Genomic DNA, 20956 nt, shown 5'->3' on the forward strand with positions numbered 1-20956 from the left:
CCCCCTTACATCACGGTCTCTATCAGAGCCCCCCAAACACATCACGGTCCCCACCAGGGTACCCCTTTACATCAGGGTCTCTATCAGAGTCCCCCCTTACATCAGGGTTCCTGTTAGAGCCCCCCTGTACATCAGAGTCCGTCCTTATATCAGGGCCCTCATCAGAGTCCACCTGTACATCAGAGTCCCCCATTACATCAGGGTCCCCATCAGAGTCCCCTTTTACATCAGGATCTCCATCAGAGTCCCCCTTAGATCAGGGTCCCCATTAGAGTCCCCTCTTACATCAGGGTCTGTATCAGAGCCTCCCTGTACATCAGAGTACCCCATTACATTAGGGTTCCCATCAGAGTCCCCTTTTACATTAGGATCTCCATCAGAGTCCTCCCTTACATCAGGGTCCCCATCAGAGTCCTCCTTTATGTCATGCTCCCCATCAGAACCACTTACACCAAAATCCTTCCTTACATCCAAGTCCTCCCATACCTTACACTTGCAGTGTGGCTGTAGCAGCAGGGTGGGAGGTGGAGCAGCTCTGGACAGAGGTGAGACCCGTGTGAGGGCACAGTGGCCCCACAATGAGGATACACCACTGACCCAACTGTGGGCCACATACAATTTTGGGTTGGATTTGGCCCTTGGGCCTTAGATTAGGGACCCTTTAAAAAAAAAGGATAAAAAGGTCTAAAAAATAAAAATTACCACAAATTAAAACATATTATTCAGATATTATTAAAATATCCAAATGGGCTGAAGTACAGTTTGTGGAATAATGCTATAATGTTACTTCTTCTTTCCCGGTAAAACATCTATAATAATGTCTGATATACTATATATATATACTGTAGATATATATATTCCGTCACCTTGGTGTGCGGGGTACGTAGTGCTCACATTAGTAATACTAGGAGGACTCGCAGCTTCTTTCGGTTTCGATCTGATAAGCTAATCTTCACAGCATTGCTCTCTAATTGTTTCCTAGACAAATAAAACGCACCTTCCCAGGAGGAACCCTAATATTTACCTTTCATCAGTTTCCTGGTCCTAACGGAGAGTTGGGGGTGTCTGCTGTACTTTAGCTGGTCTGGATTAAACACAATATAAAAATGAAAAAGGAATGAGAAAGGAAACAATGTATATGTCCATCTATCTATCTATTATCTATCTATCTATCTATCTATCTATCTATCTATCTATCTATCTATCTATTATCTATCATCTATCTATTATCTATCTATTATCTATCTATCTATCATCTATCTATTATCTATCTATCTATCTATTATCTATCTATTATCTATCTATCTATCATCTATCTATCTATCTATCTATCTATCTATCTATCTATCTATCATCTATCTATCTATCTATCTATCTATCTATCTATCTATCTATCTATCTATCTATCTATCTATTATCTATCTATTATCTATCTATCTATCTATTATCTATCTATTATCTATCTATCTATCATCTATCTATCTATCTATCTATCTATCTATCTATCTATCTATCTATCTATCTATTATCTATCTATCTATCTATCTATCTATCTATTATCTATCTATCTATCTATCTATTATCTATCTATCTATCTATCTATCTATCTATCTATCTATCTATCTATCTATCTATTATCTATCTATCTATTATATATCTATCTATCTATTATCTATCTATCTATTATCTATCTATCTATCTATCTATCTATCTATCTATCTATCTATCATCTATCTATTATCTATCTATCTATCTATCTATCTATCTATCTATCTATCTATCTATCTATCTATCTATCTATCTATCTATCTATTATCTATTATCTATCTATTATCTATCTATCTATCTATCTATCTATTATCTATCTATCTATTATCTATCTATTATCTATCTATCTATTATCTATCTATCTATCATCTATCTATTATCTATCTACAGTATTATCTATCTATTATCTATCTATCTATTATCTATCTATTATCTATCTATCTATCTATCTATCTATCTATCTATTATCTATCTATCTATTATCTATCATCTATCTATCTATCTATCTATCTATCTATCTATCTATCTATCTATCTATCTATCTATCTATTATCTATCTATCTATCTATCATCTATCTATCTATCTATCTCTCTATCTATCTATCTATCTATCTATCTATCTATTATCTATCTATCTATCTATCTATCTATCTATCTATCTATCTATCTATCTATCCATCCATCCATCCATCCATCCATCTATCTATCCATCTATCTATCTATCTATAGAGAGCGAGACGCAGTGATTGCCCTGGGCCACTGAACACTCCCTGTAGTAGCTAAACTGCATATTTTCTACATTTAGCATAAATATGGAAAAAAAAACATGATAAAAATGTGAAAAGCGCTTAAAAAAATGAACCGGCTGGAGAAATACAGACACTTTTATTCTGACAATGCCATGGGCCTGAGTGCACAGATCAGGAAAGTTGGTGAAAAGGCCCCAAGTCGTTATTGGCCTCCAGTTTGGTGATGGAAAGTATTGAAATATGTGGGTCAGTGTGACAGTCAGGCGCAATATGACCTGGAAGATTGCAGCGATCACTGTAGCAGAAGTGGCTACTACACTGATTTCCAGTCCCCCCCCCCGGCATCACTCTGATATGGCATATGAATACATTGTACTTGTACACTGCCCCTAGCTACATCGCCGACCTCATCCACAGATATCACCCAAATCGCCCGCTTCACTCTTCCCAAGATATCTTCCTCTCTAGCTCCCTCATCACCTCCTCCCACGCTCGCCTCCAGGACTTCTCCAGAGCCTCTCCCATCCTCTGGAACTCCCTACCACAGCATGTCCGGTCAACCCCCACCCCATCTGCCTTTAGGCGATCTTTGAAAACTCACTTTTTCAGGGAAGCCTACCCACCTCCACCTAAGAACTGTACTTGAATCACCTCCACCAGATCATCCCCCGCAGCTATCACCTTTTGTATCCCCTCCCCTTTCCTTTAGATTGTAAGCTCCACGAGCCGGGCCCTCCTATTCCTTCTGTACTGAAAGCATTGTAATTGTACTGTCTCCCTTATATTGTAAAGCGCTGAGCAAACTGTTGGCGCCATATAAATCCTGTATAATAATAATAATTGTACTTACACTGATCCAACTAGACCCGGGTTTCTCAACAAGGGTTGCTCCAGAGATTGCTAGGGGTTCCTTGAGCAACGAGCAATATCCGCCTCTCCGACAGGTTCCCGATGACACTATTGATATTTTTAGCTACCGATAACTGGTAATTCTTCTCAATGACCACAAGTGTAAGGAACATTCTTTCCACTGACCATCACATGAATGTATCATGAGCTGTAGATAGTCATTTTTAGTAGGGGTTCCCCGAGACCAAAAAGTAATTTCAAGGGTTCCTCTGTGTTGAAAAGGTTGAGAAAGGCTGAACTAGACCAATGTAACTATGTAAAAAAAAAAAACCACAATTGGAATTCAGCTTTAATACAAGCCTGCATTCACCTCTATAGCTATAGGCATTGTGGAGAAATTCATCATTAAAATTCAGAGGTGCTGAAATATCAGCTCTTTTCAAATGACTTTGTATTTTTATTATTATTATACAGGATTTATGGCGCCAATAGTTTGCTCAGCGCTTTACAATATAATGGGAGACAATACAGCAACAATACAGTTCAATACAAGAGGAAAAGGAGGGCCTGATCCTGGGAGCTTACAATCTAGGAGATTCTATGTATCAAATGTATTTGTATTGTGTGGAGCAGAATTTTGGCAGCCTGCCAGCCTTCTAATGCAAACGCACAGCAGGTGTTTCTAAGCTGTTAGATAACACTGAGACAGACTTTGGAGTCTTTCTTGCAATCTTTGAGAATGAGTTACTTCACATTTCAAGCAGCTAGACAGGTCAAGGGCTCGATAAAACTAGAATGCGGAACGGGAGAGCGGTGTTCCCCTGCGGCTTCCCGCACCGCATTTCGATCACAATGCCCTTGCGATCTGCTGTGGGTGTCAGTAAAGTGAAATGACACCCTGAACGCAGGTCGCAAACACATTGCATTTGCCCCCACCGGCCCACACCAAACCACATGGTACCATGCAATGTGGTTGCAATGTGTTTCAAAAAAAGTAGTGCATGTACTACTTTTAGCACGGTGTGGTGTGATTTCAGCCTATTCAAATGAATGGGCTTGAAATCACACTGCATATGCCCACATATGAATCGCACAGGAACACTCCAAGCATCAGATGTGGTGGCTGCGTTAGTTTTCTTTTTTTTGGGGCTTTTTCCTCTCACCTGGTGATCTGGCCAGTAACACACCTCCTGTATTAGAGCGCCCCCACTCTGGCTGAAGCAGACGCCTTTGGTCAGCAGTATTGTCAGTCTGGGGGGAGTGGGGAGTGTTAGATGGACTAGCAGATTTAGATACACTAACAAAGTGAAGCCAATCTCCAGCTAACACTTTATAAGCAGTTAAAGTTTTTTTTTTCCTTTTGGGATAAAGGTTTTATATAAAGCCTATCATTGTAAGTACCAGGGGTGGACTGACCATTCGAGCACTCGGGCACTGTCCGAGGGCCCGGGGCCAGTATGGGGCCCCATGAGATGCCCCTGGTACCTTTCAATGGCTTTTTCATAGGCTTTTTTGGGTGTGGGCAAGGACACAGGGCCCCAATGATCCCCTATTGCCCGGGGGCCCCATGAGTTGTCAGTCCACCCTGGTAAGTACCCCTGGCAGGGGTAAATGGTTTGTCTCAGCCCTCTAACTCCTACATCTCCAAGAGAGCTTGGTCTTTTGAAAAACAACAAACTTACTGGCCAGATCACTCGGTTAAAATAGAGGAAAGAAAGCCTAAAAAGGAATATGAATGCAGCCGTCACATCTAAACTGCAATATAAAATTGTGTTTGCTTTTGGGTTTAATACTGCGCTACCCCCGGTTCACATCTATGCGGCAGTGCGGACCACGTTTTGCACGGGCACGAGAGCCCATTCATTTGAATGGACTCCCGTGCCCGTGACACACAGGGAAGAAGTCCCGGCACTACTTTGGAAAAGGCAGCCGAGGTTCCCAGTACAGTTGCGTTTCCCAGTAGAACTAATGGCACACGCCCGCGGGTCCGCATTCCTCTGTGCAGGTGGTGCGGCTGCACAGATTTTCATGCGGATCCGCAGTGGCACCACCCGCACAGATGTGAGCCTAGGGTTAATGTCCATAGTCTGGGCACAGGTGCACTTTAATTAACTCCTCTATGGGTATCACTAAGCAAAACATTTTTTTTAATATGTTATGAAAGCATGGGAAAGGGTTAGACCCTCTGTCAAGGTTGTTGAAGCAGTCTATTCTAGTGCCATATATCCAAGATTTATATTAACTGAATGATTGGATATTGTAAGTACGTGATCTGGAAAACAGAGTAACAAATATCATAAAATATAGCTTTTAATAATATACAGTATATGGAAAAACTAGAATATAGCCAAAAACATTCATAGAGAACACTCTGGGGCTCAAGCAATATATTATACGTTCGTGTAATCAGTAAGAACAGTTTATCAAGAATATCCCTTGTCTATGCTTCTTTTGGCATCAAATCCCATATGGAACACACAAGAAATAGTCTATCATGGTATAGACCAGGGGGTCCCCAGACTTTTCAGACAAAGGGACAGAATACCGTCCTTCAGATTTTAGGGGGACCAGATTGTGGCCAGCCGGGTGAAAAATGTCCCGGGGGCAGCATTTGTGAAAATAAACATGGCCTCGGGGTTGGTGGTCAGTAGGTTTTTTAGACCCAACAACTGGAATATATTACAGAGCGGGCACCAGTGCAACAGCCATAGTCTACAGTACTTGGTATTCCCAGGCGGTTTTCAACCCAAGTACTAGCCAGGCCCAACTCTGCTTAGCCTCTGAGACGAGTTGAGATTGGCTGCTTTCATGGTGATGTGGCTGTATTAGAGATGGTATTCCCAAGTGGTCTCACATCCAAGTACTAACCAGTCCAAACCTGAACCTATTTAAGCTCCGAGAGCAGATGAGATTGGCCAGTTTCAAGGTGATGGGGCCGTAGACTACTACACTGATGCCAGATCCATAATATATCCCTGCCACTCTACATTTTTGTGTCCAGTACATCAATAAATCATAAAACCCTGGGGAAGAGGGAGTTTTGAACCCCAAATCCATTGGATATCCACTTTGGTTTTTAGACCCACCAACTGGAATGAACGGCAGATATTACAGAGCGGGCACCAGTGCAACAGCCATAGTCTACAATACTTGATATTCCCAAGCGGTTTTCCACCCAAGTACTAGCCAGGCCCAACTCTGCTTAGCCTCTGAGACGAGTTGAGATTGGCTGCTTTCATGGTGATGTGGCTGTATTAGAGATGGTATTCCCAAGTGGTCTCTGTAACGGAACCGGACCCAGTCTGCGCTTGGGTATTTCCGTTATAATATCGCTTCCCCGTCCGAACACCATCCACGGACACCACCGCTGACCATACAAGACTAGACGAGACCAGTCTTGAAATAAATCAGGACATAGACTCTTTTATTTTAACACAGATACAAAAAATATACATTCAAGGGAACAATTCCCCCCTCCCTGCATAATGACAGAGGGCGGGGCAAACCACATCTAGCAACAAGAGACACATCAGCAGACACCCCCCACCAAGCCAATACACAAACACATACATCCCATAATAGTTTGCTCCCAAGCAAGACACACAATAGAACAATGGGATACAACCACATGGCATTAAACAATGAACAACCCCCACCCCACTTATACATGTCTACACAATATTATGACAGATCACCCTGCACCCCTAACAGGCACAGGGTGACTTACACATAAGAGGGATATGGGGAGCTGAGACAAGGGTTTCCCCACTTCTCCAAAGTGAGCTGTGTTCCATGGGCCCCCCACCCAAAGTGACTCCCGTCACAGTCTCACATCCAAGTACTAACCAGTCTAGGCCTGAACCTATTTAGGCCCCAAGAGCTGATGAGGTTGGCCAGTTTCAAGGTGATGGGGCCGTAGACTACTACACTGATGCCAGATCCATACTATATCCCTGCCACTCTACATTTTTGTGTCCAGTACATCAATAAATCATAAAACCCTGGGGAAGGGGGAGTTTTGAACCCCAAATCCATTGGATACCCACTTTGGTTTTTAGACCCAACAACTGGAATGAACGGCAGATATTACAGAGTGGGCACCAGTGCAACAGCCATAGTCTACAATACTTGATAATCCCAAGCGGTTTTCCACCCAAGTACTAGCCAGGCTCAACTCTGCTTAGCCTCTGAGACGAGTTGAGATTGGCTGCTTTCATGGTGATGTGGCTGTATTAGAGATGGTATTCCCAAGTGGTCTCTGTAACGGAACCGGACCCAGTCTGCGCTTGGGTATTTCCGTTATAATACCGCTTCCCCGTCCGAAAACCGTCCACGGACACCACCGCTGACCATACAAGACTAGACGAGACCAGTCTTGAAATAAATCAGGAAATAGACTCTTTTATTTTAACACAGATACAAAATATATACATTCAAGGGAACAATTCCTCCCTCCCTGCATAATGACACAGGGCGGGGCAAACCACATCTAGCAACAAGAGACACATCAGCAGACACCCCCCACCAAGCCAATACACAAACACATACATCCCATAATAGTTTGCTCCCAAGCAAGACACACAATAGAACAATGGGATACAACCACATGGCATTAAACAATGAACAACCCCCACCCCACTTATACATGTCTACACAATATTATGACAGATCACCCTGCACCCCTAACAGGCACAGGGTGACTTACACATAAGAGGGATATGGGGAGCTGAGACAAGGGTTTCCCCACTTCTCCAAAGTGAGCTGTGTTCCATGTGCCCCCCACCCAAAGTGACTCCCGTCACAGTCTCACATCCAAGTACTAACCAGTCTAGGCCTGAACCTATTTAGGCCCCAAGAGCTGATGAGGTTGGCCAGTTTCAAGGTGATGGGGCCGTAGACTACTACACTGATGCCAGATCCATACTATATCCCTGCCACTCTACATTTTTGTGTCCAGTACATCAATAAATCATAAAACCCTGGGGAAGGGGGAGTTTTGAACCCCAAATCCATTGGATACCCACTTTGGTTTTTAGACCCACCAACTGGAATGAACGGCAGATTTTACAGAGTGGGCACCAGTGCAACAGCCATAGTCTACAATACTTTATATTCCCAAGCGGTTTTTCACCCAAGTACTTGCCAGGCCCAACTCTGCTTAGCCTCTGAGACGAGTTGAGATTGGCTGCTTTCATGGTGATGTGGCTGTATTAGAGATGGTGTTCCCAAGTGGTCTCACATCCAAGTACTAACCAGTCCAGACCTGAACCTATTTAGGCTCCGAGAGCAGATGAGATTGGCCAGTTTCAAGGTGATGGGGCCATAGACTACTACACTGGTGCCAGATCCATAATATATCCCTGCCACTCTACATTTTTGTGTCCAGTACATCAATGAACCAAGTCCTCAGGGAGAGGGAGTTTTGAGCCCTCGAAAAACATTGGTTACCCACTTTGGTTTTGTGTATTGAATTGTTGTGGCGCTCTCATCCTTAATATACCATACATACTCTTGGCTGTAGAAATACAAATGTACAGAATATACAAACACCATGTATGGTGTAGTTCTGATGGCAAAATGGGCTCCCCTTCGGCTCATTAGGACGTTGCGTTCATAGTGCTCGTTGTGTATGCTGGTGGGGGGCAGCAGGTGTGTTGGGACCAGAGTGCCATTGTGGGTTTGTTTTTTTTCAGCACTGAGACGGTAGAAGTAGAATATCAGGATTTTGTCTTTACATACACAACAGTGGGATTGCATTTAGCCTATTGATAGCTTGGCTCCCTTTTGTCCTGTTTGTACTCCGCGTCTCTTGAGGTGTCCATTAGATGTATTGCTTGCTGGTGCTGATCTGAAAAAAAAAATCTCCTTTTGAATTGTGATAAATATTTTCTGTGGGAAACGTCACGAGGCTGCGTGCAAATGGATGTATATAAATGCAACCAACAGATCGGAGTGGAGTAATTTGTTTTTATTTTATACCTTACTCTTCTTCAAATAGATCAATTGTATGGACAGATAACGTGCTATGATCCTTACAGCACAAAGAAAAGGGAGAACTAGAACCTTCGGGGTCCCGGTGCAAAAAACCATGAAGGGCCCTCTGACAATGGCCAGGGCCAGGGGCAGACTAACCATTTGGAAATTTGGGCACTGCCCGAGGGCCTGAGGTCAGTAGGGGGCCCCATGAGATGCCCCTGGTACCTTTTTGATAGGCTTTTTTGAGTTTGGGCAAAGACACAGGGGACCCATGATCCCCTATTGCCCGGGGGCACCATGAGTTGTCGGTCCGCCCCTGGGTGGCATATAGAGGAACCAATCCCCCCCCCACTGAAAGGCTAGGGTGGACTGATCATTTGGAAACTCAGGCACTGCCCGAGGGCCTGGGGTCAGTAGGGGGCTCCATGAGATGCCCCTGGGACCTTTTTCATAGGCTTTTTTAAGTTTGGGCAAGGACACAGGGGCCCCATGATCCCCTATTGCCCGGGGGCCCCATGAGTTGTCAGTCCGTCCCTGGCCAGGGCCCTTCCCTTCCAGTCCGGGGCCCTTCCCACTGATTCTGTGGCTCTTTACTGCCATTTATTACGGTCCTTCAGAGGGACCCTTTCATGTGTTCTGCACCGGGCCCCCTTCCTGCCCGCTGGTGTCAGTAGCTTTTTAATTTTTGTTATTTTTTAAATTATTTTATACTATTTTATTTATTTATTTAAAAATTTTTTGTTTTGTTACAATTTTTTTTAGGAGCCCAGTTGGGGGGCTTTGGTGAGATATCGGGGGTCTAAACAGACCTCCAATGCAGGGGCAGACTGACCATTTAGGCACTCGGGCACTGCCCGAGGTTCCGGGGTCATTAGGGGGCCCCATGAGATGCCCCTGGTACCTTTCATAGGCTTTTTTGGGTGTGGTTTGAGTGTGGGCAAGGACACAGGGACCCCATGATTTCCTATTGCCCAGGGGCCCCCATAAGTTGTCAGTCCGCCCCTGCTCCAATGTTTCACTTTTGAGACAGAGAAAGGAGATTGAGGGCACAGCACTCAACCTCCTTCTCTGCAGCCTCAGCTTCATAGAACGAGTGCACAGGAATAGCTCTGTATAAAGCTTCAAGTTCATTCACAAAGGGAAGCATAGTAAGCACAGTTTACTATGCTTCAGTTATGAATGGACACAGTGAGTGATTGATCACTGGCTCTCCATTCAGAAAAGGAAGGGGTATTTACTGGCCCCTTTCTTGCTCTCCACCCTGAAACATCCACTGCAGCAGCCGGCAGGAGAGGGGAGGAGGGAAGCCGGAAGAGCTGCAGGTGATGAGGCGGGGGCCAGGAGACTACACAGGGGCAGCAGGACCTGGATAGGAGGGGCAGCAGGGGTGGCATCAGGGGCGGACTGACCATTTGGAAACTTGGGCACTGCCCGAGGGCCGGGGTCAGTAGGGGGCCCCATGAGATGCCCCTGGTACCTTTTTCATAGGCTTTTTTGAGTTTGGGCAAGGACACAGGGGCCCCATGATCCCCTAGTGCCCGGGGGCACCATGAGTTGTCAGTACGCCCCTGGGTGGCATATAGAGGAACCAATCCCCTCCCCACTGAAAGGCTGCAGGATGAAAATAAAGGACATCGGTTCCTCTATATGCTGTCCCTCCTATCTAGGTATATTGGAGCGTGAGGCCTGGTCACAATTGCGACCCCTGCAACCCCTGAAATTACGCCCCTGGTACAAAGTATATAGTAGAGTGTTAGAAAGTAGAGGCAGAACTTTCTTCCAGGCGTGGAAATGGCTGGTTCCGCACAAATTTCTATTCATGTATGGCCGTCCACATTAAACAGAAGTTTTTGGGTTTTTTTTATCACATAGTGCCGTCAATGTATGCAGAGCTTTACATATACAGTATATTGTACATTCACATCAGTCCCTATGGAGCCTACAACCTAAGATCCCTACCTAATGCTCATACATACACATACTAGGGTCACCTTGGACAGGAGCCAATTAACCTACCAGGATGTCTTTGTAGTGTGGGAGGAAACTGGAGTATCCGGAGGAAACACACGCAGGCACAGGGAGAACATGCAACCCACACGCAGTTAGAGCCGTGGTTGGGATTCAAACCAAGTGCTGCCAGGTGGAACTGGAAACCACTTAGCTACTGTGCTGCCCCAAGGAATTTATTGTTAGATCCAACAGGAATATTGATACGTGATTGAGGAAGGAGCAAAGTCCTCCAGCAGTGCAGAGTATTTCAGGAGAGGAGAGTTAGAAAGAGGGAGGATGAGATCGTCCAGCAATGCAGAGTATTTCAGGAGACAAGAGTTAGATAGAGGAAGGAGGAGATCCTCAAGCAGTGCAGAGTATTTCAGGAGAGGAGAGTTAGATAGAGGAAGGAGGAGATCCTCCAGCAGTGCAGAGTATTTCAGGAGAGAAGAGTTAGATAGAGGAAGGAGGAGATCCTCCAGCAGTGCAGAGTATTTCAGGAGAGAAGAGTTAGATAGAGGAAGGAGGAGATCCTCCAGCAGTGCAGAGTATTTCAGGAGATTAGATTTAGATAGAGGAAGGAGGAGATTCTCCAGCAGTGCAGAGTATTTCAGGAGAGGAGAGTTAGATAGAGGAAGGAGGAGATCCTCCAGCAGTGCAGAGTATTTCAGGAGAGGAGAGTTAGATAGGGGAAGGAGCAGAGTCCTCCAGCAGTGCAGAGCATTTTGGGAGAGGAGAGCTGAATTGTGGAGGGAGCTATTGGCTTCTAATGCCCTTCCCTCTCCCATTGTGAGAGGCAGCAGGACCCTTCAGCGGACATTAGAAGTAACCAATATGAAGCCAGATTCAGGTACTTCTCGTAGCTGCATGTAAAAATACATTGAATACTGTTTTTCAAAGGAATAGACAACCACTTTAGATGTTGTGGCCTTTTTTTTTATATATCTGCCTGTTGTTCAGCTTCAAGGATAAATCTTGCAAAGACTGGAAGTTTGGCCGGTTGGCTGTCATCCGGATGATCCCACGCTGGTTTCTATTAGAAAACGGTGATCTGTTTTTAAAGGGCAGATTCATTTTCCCTTCCATTAAATTCCTGCTATCCTAGTTTATTCATCATACAACAAGCATAATTATGACCCACTGGAAGCATTAACAGGCCAGACACATCCCTCTCGGGGGGATTATACGGGAGGACCACCAACTCATTTCAAATAAGCCACCACTAGCTGCCAAAAGCTAATGGCATTTGTTCCCTTCCAACCTAAGCCAGATGTGAACCGATGACCTTTTGTTGTTTGCTTAGCAGGACGTTTGTGTCCCATAATTTCACCCTTTGCTCTGTGCCTTCAGGACGAAAATGTGGCTACTACATTCAGAATGTTAATAGTTCAATCATGTTATTTTACATCTTCCGTGTCTGTTACTGGCGTGCCCAGCCAGCCGAAACACAACGCAATCGAGGTAATAGCAGAAAAGGTCATTAGAGAGCACCGGATGGAGGCCTTCGGATGGAGGCCTTCGTACTCGCAGCAGCTCCCGCTTCATGACAACCTTCTGGGAAGCCACCGATACCAGCTGCCGTTGAGTCGCAACGATATTTGTTTGTTGATTTGGAAAGACGCGAACGTGGTTATGGATCCTCTGTCACGTTTTTGTCTGGAGGAACTTTCTTTTCTTGTGGTGCCACCAAGACAAGAAGTGCAAGAATCAGCAAAAACATATCGCCATTTGTGCAGAGTGAGGAAGGGTTTTAATGTGGTCCCCATTGAGAAGATTGTCTCTCATTTCCTACCCTGGTGCTCTAGAGGTTTGTAGGCCCATTTACAGTGTCTAGGTGAATTATGTTGCGCATTACCCTGGATTGCATTATCGCAGCCCATTCATATCAATACGCCCGTTTTTAACATCGGAAACCACTAAGCAACTTATTCCCTCCCTGGTTATCTCTCGCCTTGACTATTGTAACTCCCTCCTCATTCGCCGACCACATCGCAGGCTATCCCCTCTTCAGTCTATCATGAATGCTGTTGCCAGACTCATCCACCTTACTAACCGTTCTGTATCTGACATCCCTCTACTGGCCTCCACTCGGTGTCATCCACCCCTCTCTGCCAGTCCCTCCACTGGCCTCCACACAGTGTCCTCCACCCCTCTCTGCCAATCTCTCCATTGGCCTTCACTCAGTGTCCTTCATCACTGTCTGCCAATCCCTTTTCTGGCCTCCACTCAGTGTCCTCCACCCCTCTCTGCAATCCCTCCACTGGCCTCCACTCAGTGTCCTTCATCTCTCTCTGCAATCCCTCCACTGGCCTCCACTCAGTGTCCTTCATCTCTCTCTGCCAATCCCTCCACTGGCCTCCACCCAGTGTCCTCTACCCCTCTCTGCCAATCACTCCACTCAGTGTCCTCCACCCCTCTCTGCCAATCACTCCACTCAGTGTCCTCCACCCCTCTCTGCCAATCCCTCCACGGTGTCCACTCAGTGTCCTCCATCCCTCTCTGCCAATCCCTTCACTGGCCTCCACCCAGTGTCCTCCACCCCTCTCACCTGCAGCTCTGGACATCCCCAGGAACGGCAATCGGGCTCTGCATACGCCATCAAGCAGCCCGCAGCCTCTCTCAGATCCCACCTGGTCCCCATACTGCATATATCCCTTCTTCCAGGGGGCAGTGTTGCCCCCCTAAAAAATGCCGCCCTAGGCAAATGCCTTATGGTAAATATGCCCCTGGTTAACCTACCCAATTCCAGTTCAGTATAAAAATCAGTAGCACAGTTCTACACTGACTTTGATTTAAACACATTTTCTTTTGCAAGCGATCGCCTGTGAGTGTAGATTCTGTACCGACAAGCGGGAGACAACATCGCCTGTAATAATTACAGCTTTGAAATGTGGAGTACAGTGCAGGGCATGTATTCCCGTGAATGAAGACAGATCGAGTGATGCAACTGAACTCCACTTAAGATAAGGCCGGGACAATGCGGCACACAGTTGTTTCTGCTGGAAATTTAAAGAAATTCTTTGTGGGGTAAACTGGGTTAATAGCCAGCCGAGGTATCTGGGGAACGGCGCTTTCAGCTCCGGTGTAACTGGATTCGGGGCCCTTTGCGCTGGGGGGTCTGGCTGCTAACAAAGTGAGGAATGCTTATGAAGAACTGGAGAAAAAAAGTAAGAATGTAAGTGGACCTGTCACGTTCTGTAAGCGGGGAAGCTACGGAGTTCAAAAACTGATGGATATCATCAGCTTGGTATTGTGAACAATGGAACACCTCTTAAAAAAGAGTGGTCCACTCTCCAAAAAAATGCATGGACTGTCCCCGGGATGATAAATAAACGCCAGAAAAAAGTATTGATTGTTCTGCTTCTGGCTTACAGTAAGTTCTGTGTTCAGGGGCGGATTGACAACTCATGGGGCCCCCGGGCAATAAGGGATCATGGGGCCCCTGTGTCCTTGCCCAAACTCAAAAAAAGCCTATTAAAAAGGTACCAGGGGCATCTCATGGGGCCCCCTACTGACCCAGGGCCCTCGGGCATTGCCCTAGATTCCAAATGGTCAGTCCGCCCCTGTCTGTGTTCTACTTTTATGTTCATTGGATGCAGTCTTAATAACTTAATAGCGGTTTTCTGTAGCATTTCATTCACTGAATTTTATGTGTAGCTATTTAACAATGTCATGGGCAGAGCTGGAGGCCCTCTAATATCAAGAAAGTTGACCTTCACTAATTCAAAGTACATGGACACCTTAGGGAGGAGCTTCAACGTTGTGACGTCACGCCGCCGAGGCCTCTTGCAGGTCCGGAAGCCATCTTTGGATACACATATGGTCAGTTCTTTTTTACTTGTATACACCTGTATTGGAAGCAGTAAACACCCTCTGAAGCAGTATTACACTCTTTGGCATCCTTTCTTTGGGCTCTTTGTGAGCTTAACCACCCACAGAGCTGTGTAAGAAGGAGGACAGAGGTACTCCTGCCCATGGATGGTTCAGAGAGGGAAGTCCAGACCAGTTTGTGCATGCCTTTAAGAGGATCTTCGTCTGAGCTCCTGAGATTTTGTGTTCTCAAATGCGTGATTATATTGCGCATCTGGTGAGTGCGCAATTCTTCTATTACCTGACACATCACCATATGATTGGAGATAGGAAGTTGATCACCATATCCTGAGATCATATCATTGGATCTTCACCTTCCTTTTTGGACATTGTCACTATATTCAGCACTTAATAGTCACCTTGAGTGACAGTATTATTATTATACAGTATTTATATAGCGCTAAAAGGTTTGCTCAGCACTGTACATTATAGTGGGGGACAGAACATGAGACAATACAGTAACAAAACAAAACACGAGGCGTTCAAGGGCCCTGCTCTTTCGAGCTTACAATCTAGGATTGTATATATACATATACAGTGGGGATCGAAAGTTTGGGCACCCCAGCTAAAAAGTTGTATTAATGTGCATAAAGAAGCCAAGGAAAGATGTAAAAATCTCCAAAAGGCATCAAATTTACAGATTAGACATTCTTATAATATGTCAACAAAAGTTAGATTTTAGTTCCATCATTTACACTTTCAAAATAACAGAAAACAAAAAAATGGCGTCTACAAACGTTTGGGCACCCTGCAGAATTTATAGCATGCACTGCCCCCTTTGCAAAGCTGAGACCTGCCAGTGTCATGGATTGTTCTCAATCATCGTCTGGGAAGACCAGGTGATGTCAATCTCAAAGGTTTTAAATGCCCAGACTCATCTGACCTTGCCCCAACAATCAGCTCCATGGGTTCTTCTAAGCAGTTGTCTAGAAAACTGAAACTGAAACTGAAAATAGTTGACGCTCACAAAGCTAGAGAAGGCTATAAGAAGATAGCAAAGCGTTTTCAGATGTCAATATCCTCTGTTCAGAATGTAATTAAGAAATGGCAGTCATCAGGAACAGTGGAAGTTAAAGCAAGATCTGGAAGACCAAGAAAAATATCAGACAGAACAGCTCGCAGGATTGTGAGAAAAACAATTCAAAACCCACGTTTGACTGCACGATCCCTCCAGAAAGATCTGGCAGACACTGGAGTTGTGGTACACTATTCCACATATAGACAACCCTGATGCATTTTGGAAACAAGTTCTGTGGACCGATGAGGTTAAAATTGAACTTTTTGGCCGGAATGAGCAAAGGTACGTTTGGAGAAGAAGGGGCACAGAATTTAATGAAAAGAACCTCTGTCCAACTGTTAAGCATGGGGTTGGATCAATCATGCTTTGGGGTTGTGTTGCAGCCAGTGGCACAGGGAACATCTCACGAGTAGAAGGAAAAATGGATTCAATAAAATTTCAGCAAATTTTGGATGGTAACTTGATGCCATCTGTGAAAAAGCTGAAGTTAAAGAGAGGATGGCTTCTACAAATGGATAATGATCCTAAACACACCTCGAAATCCACGGGGGATTACATCAAGAGGCGTAAACTGAAGGTTTTGCCATTGCCTTCACAATCTCCTGACCTCAACATAATTGAAAATCTATGGATAGACCTTAAAAGAGCCGTGCGTGACAGACAGCCCAGAAATCTCAAAGAACTGGAAGACTTTTGTAAGGAAGAATGGGCAAAGATACCTCAAACAAGAATTGAAAGACTCTTGGCTGGCTACAAAAATCGTTTACAAGCTGTGATACTTGCCAAAGGGGGCAGTACAAGATATTAACTCTGCAGGGTGCCCAAACTTTTGAAGACGCCATTTTTTTGTTTTCTGTTATTTTGAAAGTGTAAATGATGGAAATAAAATCTAACTTTTGTTGACATATTATAAGAATGTCTAATCTGTAATTTGATGCCTTTTGGAGATTTTTCCATCTTTCCTTGGCTTCTTTATGCACATTAATACAACTTTTTAGCTGGGGTGCCCAAACTTTCGATCCCCACTGTATATATTGTCACTTTATGGACTCATATATGTTATAATCTATGATCACCTTATATGCACATATCACTTCATATAGTATTTTGATACAGTGATATATTCATTTCTGCTGGTTTATTTATATTTCAATATTTCATTTGCACTTTTTGATTTATTGCACTTTATTTTGTCATTTGGTATTTTGATCTCAGCGCTGCACCTGCTTTTTACATTATTGATTTGGAAGGTTTTTTTTGGTACCTTTTTTGGTGTCACAGCAGCTTACCCATGGGGCTCACTTTACCTTGTTGTGCTTCCATGGACACCTTAGCTTCAGGACCATTTGGTATATGGGAGAGGATCCCTGGAGTGGAGCACATTGTTTTGCTGTAGTGTGTACACGTCCTGACACCGGCTGTACCTAGGAGTATTCATTAGCGGCACATTGTGCAGAAGCTGCTAAGGAGGCTCGTCTCTTGCCTTCAGTTAATCCCACCATCCCAGCACTTATCACGTTCCATCAATATGACTTTCATGGCCGGTGGCCGGGTTTAGTAGGTAATCTCTGGTGTACACAGACCACGTCAGGTGCGCAGTGCCGGGTCGGAGGAGAATGTATAGTTAGTGCCCATTGTCTTATCCTGTGTGCTTTGTCATTGTTAGCCATTGTGTCTAATCCTTCCATTTATGTGGGAAAATATTTAGAGAAGGTCCAATCAGTGAGGGTGGCAAATCCAGTCATTAATTATGTTTTGTCGTTTGGGCAATTATTATCTGACCTTGTTCCTGCTTGCTGGCAAATATGTAAGGCTGGCCCTATAGGATACTTAAAACTGAAATCAAACATTACCCTTTCACTGGGGATCCCCCCCCCATACTCCCTAAAGAGTTGGTTGTGGCCAGCTCAGTGGATTGCTGTAGGAAAGTCCTGGATTCTTTCTTGGATACACAGAATATAACTGGATATAACATTTATAGGTAAAGTTGATCCAGGGAATATCTGATTGCCTCTCGGGGGATCAGGAAGGAATGTTTTCCCTGCAGGAGCAAATTGGATCGTGCTTTGCTGGGATTTTTTGCCTTCCTCTGGATCAACTGTGGGTGTAGGATTGTAACTGGTTTGCTTTAATAGTTGAACTGGATGGACATTTGCCTTTTTTTTTCAGCCAGACTAACTATGTAACTACATGGGATAATTTGTGTTTTGGTCTAGTGGGATGAGGGGACTTATATGGGGGCTCGGATGAATAGGGGCGGTTCTGCTCTGATGGGGGACTCTTATGTATTGTGGCTTCTGATGTATGGGGGGACCCCTGACATGATGTGGGACCTCTCATATGATGGGGGACTCCAATATGAAAAGGGGGCTCTGATGTGATGGGGGCCCTCTTGATTCAATGGGGGACCTCTGATGTGATAGGAACTGTGATGTAAAGGGGGGCTCTGATGTGATGAGCGGACCACTGATATGAAGGGTAAACATTTGATGTAATCAGTTGTCTCTGACATGATGGGGTAACTATGATGTGATGGGGGGGGGGGTCTGATGTAATGAGGGGACCACTGATGTAACGGGGGACTCTGATGTGACAGGGGGGCCTCTGATGTGCTGGGAGGGGCCCTCTGATGTTATGGGGGAACCTCTGATGTCAAGGGGCAATTATGATGTAATGGAGGGCTTTTCTACAAGATTGGGAAACCTCTGATGTCATGGGGGACCTTTGGCAAAATGGGGGACTTCTGAAGTGAAGGGGAACTCTGATGTGATGGGGGGCCCTCTGATGTGATGTGGAACCATTGATATGAAGGCAGGACTATGATGTAATTGGGGGCCTTTGACATGATGGAAAACCTCTGATGTGAATGGGGACTCTGAAGTGATGGGGTGGACATCTGATGTGATGGGGGGACCTCTGATGTGATGGGGGAATCACTAATTTGAAGGAGGGGACTATGATGCAATGGGGGGCCTTTGATATGATGGGAGACTTCTGATGTGAAGTGGGACTCTGATGTGATGGGGGAACTCTGATGCGATGGGGGGACCTCTGATGTGCAGGGGTGACTCTAATGTAATAGCGGGCCTTTAACAAAATAGGGGACTTCTGAAGTGAAGGGGGACACTAATGTGCTGGGGGAACCACTGATGTGAAGAGGGGACTATGATGTAATGGGGGGGGGGTCTTTGACATGATGGGAGACTTCTGATGTGAAGGAGGGCTCTGTTGTGATGGGGGAACCACTGATGTGAAGGAGAGGACTGTGATGTAATGGGGGATCTTTGACATGATGGGATACATCTGATGTGAATTAAGAATCTGATGTGATGGGGGAACCACTAATGTGAAGGAGGGCTATGATGTAATGGGGGGTCTTTGACATGATGGGAGACCTCTGATGTGAAGGAGGGCTCTGATGTGATGGGGGGACCTCTGATATGCTGGGGGAACCACTGATGTGAAGGAGAGGACTGTGATGTAATGGGGGATCTTTGACATGATGGGATACCTCTGAGGTGAAGGAGGACTCTGATGTGATGGGGAGGGGGGCTTCTTCTGTGAAGTCGATTAAATCAAACCGTTTGTGTGCATTGTCTCAGGCTCAGGTTGTTCCTCAAGATTTTGCATACCTATAAACGGTCCTGCGTCTGAAAAAAAAGTTGACAAATTGTGGTTGTTGCCGTCATGCAAACTCAGAACCTGGAGGCCGGCATGTACTTTCATTACAGGGAACATCCCGTGGACATGATGGTGGCCCAGTGGATACAGTTCTTGGCTTGAAGAACTGGGTCTCATTGTCCACCATTGTCTCCTTGTCCACCATTGTCTCATTGTCCACCTCCATGTCCAACTCCATCTCTACCTCCATGTCCACCTCTATGTCCACCTCCATTCTACCTCCATCTCTACCTCCATGTCCACCTCTATGTCCACCTCCATGTCCACCTCCATTCTACCTCCATGTCCACCTCTATGTCCACCTCCATGTCCACCTCCATTCTACCTCCATGTCCACCTCTATGTCCACCTCCATGTCCACCTCCATTCTACCTCCATGTCCACCTCCATGTCTACCTCCATGTCCACCTCCATGTCCACCTCCATGTCCACCTCCATGTCTACCTCCATTCTGCCTCCATGTCCACCTCCATGTCCACCTCCATGTCTACCTCCATGTCCTCCTCCATGTCTACCTCCATGTCCACCTCCATGGCGGTTGCCTTTCCTGTACATTACTGGGCTTCCTCTAGATTGGGCGCCGGTACGCCTACATGACCAAAGCCGACCCGACGGGTTACAAGGCCGTGTCGGAGCCGGGACCTGCATGAATGTGCTCTGCACTATGGGATTTGTCGCCGCAATAAATGAAGGAAACAAATAAATCGATTTCTCCCTCCATGCGGATCTGGTTATTTATTTGTAGTGTGTTTATTGACATGAATGAAATGGCGATGTAAGGGGGGAAGTAGGGCTAAGTCAACATTTATAGTCCCCCCCCCCACCCGCTGGCTCTGGGGGGGCTTCTGACTAGCCGCTGTGTCCAGAAGACGGCGGCCTCCCTGGATTACCTTTCCTTCCTCCAGGGCGAGTGGAAGTGCTACATTAACTACAGCGTAGAGGAGAGGAAGAAGCAGACCCAATCCCATCTCCGGCAAACAAAGAGGCTTTTTATCGGGAACAAGGCTTGATAAAAATTACAGTGGCATCCCCAGTTATTTCACCAGCCTGGCCCCAGGCTGTGTGCGAGGAAATAACAGGAGGGGGGAGGCCGTGGTTCTGAAATATAAATGGTGGTGGGGGGGGGGTCCCCAGTGGGTTTTATATATAAATAATGCCATTCAGTATACAACATGTACTTTAAATAGAGCCAGGTGGCAGTTGCAGGTCTTCATATCACACTTTAAAGGGGGAGTGTTAGCGGCGGCTGCCAAGGCTAGCGGGATGTAGGCCAGTT

This window comes from Staurois parvus, unplaced genomic scaffold (assembly GCF_062004578.1).
Source record: "Staurois parvus isolate SC_StPar_1 unplaced genomic scaffold, SC_StPar_1.0 ptg000924l, whole genome shotgun sequence".
NCBI classification, from domain to species: Eukaryota; Metazoa; Chordata; class Amphibia; order Anura; family Ranidae; genus Staurois; species Staurois parvus.